We start from the raw sequence: 1696 nt of genomic DNA, 5'->3' as shown, positions 1-1696 counted from the left end.
TGTGTATAACACATGAATGAGTAGTTTATAAAAACATAGGACAAATGCATAGGATATTTTCGACGTAAGTAATTAAGTAATTAACAGACTATTTCATAATGTTCAAGTTCATGAGCGGACACTGAAACAAAGCCATGTTTGTTGATCAGCATTTACCAGTATACCTTCCGAGTGGCAAGGCCGTCATTCTGTAAACCTATATCCACTGTAAAACATCACCGCTCCACCCCTCCTTCCAAAACTAAGCTAAACAAACAACAAAAACTATATGTGGGTCAATAAAAACCCATTGAAATCTACATTAGATTAAAGGTGTATATTACTTTTCCTGCTATGTACAGCAAAACAAATTGAGTCCCAATGGAGCTTTGTAGTTTTCCCCATGATATGGACGGCAGCACCACAAGGTACGTTTTTCCTCTCCATTTGTACGCTGCCATTATATTTGTTAGCCACTCACATACTGTACATACACATTACAAACCTACACAGCTCAACAACTAGGCCTACTACCTAACACTTGCATTTAGTCTATGTAAACCATCACCAGGGTCAAAAATGCATCCCACTGGACCACGATTGAATGCACCAGCTGTCTCCTTTTTTAATTTAGTTTTAGCTGCGACTACAGCTCTTTTGACAGACACAATTACGCTGGCTACACATATTGAAAAACACTTGGATTTATTTCATGCATTTGTGTTTCAAATACGTTAACTACAGTACCATACCTGGTAGTATTGGCTGACTACCAGTGGATTAAGGTGGATTAACATGGTGCTGTTTGAGAGACAATAGGAAGTTGTGAAAGCCTGCCACATAAAATATCCAATGTGTGCATGGCTGTTACTACTACCACCATTGTGCACAGACTATTTTATGTTAGATGTTTTTTGTTAATTTCGCTTCTGGCTATGTCACATACTGTTATCTCATTAATAGTGATTTGAAAGGTCACAGATAAACAGGGTCAAGAGTGAAATTGATAGAACTTTGAGCGCAGCAGCAAGGTGTAAATTCCGAACAGTGCACCATGCCCAGGGTAGTGCTGCCGCGAGGTTCAACGCCTCCACTTTCCATAGGAAAACAACAACGGCTCAGCCGGCACAAAGTCATTTTTCCGGTGACCACATTACAGGCAGCATTACGCAGGTAATAAGCGCTAAAATTAGAGGTTTGACTGTAAAGGCAAGGGGTAAAACTGGCATGAACAACAAGAGGTAAACATTAGCCAATGAAGGTTACTGTTGGGGTCTTTGCCGCCCCTTTCTTGGACACAGCGACCATCAATGAAAAAAACTAAAAATGCTGGAATCTTTTAACGTACGACTGCGTTTCTAAAGGAATAACATTCAAAAGCGTGGCACAGATACAGTATTTGCCCTTCCTCTTCTCTCTTGGCTAAAATCGTTCTAGTCTACTTTCTAGTTGACGCTTCCTCTCTTAATACATTCATTAGAAATGACCACCCTGCCAACCTCTCAGAAACCAGGGTAATAAAAAAAAAGTGCAACACAGCGATGCTTCAAAATACCATCAAAACCACTTTTGTTGCTTCTGTCAAATATACTATCCTCGGGTGAAAACCTGCTAAATCCTATGCGGTGTTGATCTGAATATTTCCAGGGTCCCTGTTTGTGCCAAGCTGTTATTTTCTTCTTTCATGAAAGTAGGTCTCATGAGACACACAGAGAAC

The sequence above is a fragment of the Protomyctophum parallelum genome (genome assembly GCF_964188405.1).
Source record: "Protomyctophum parallelum genome assembly, chromosome: 6".
Lineage (NCBI taxonomy): Eukaryota > Metazoa > Chordata > Actinopteri > Myctophiformes > Myctophidae > Protomyctophum > Protomyctophum parallelum.
This window is presented reverse-complemented; position numbering follows the sequence as displayed.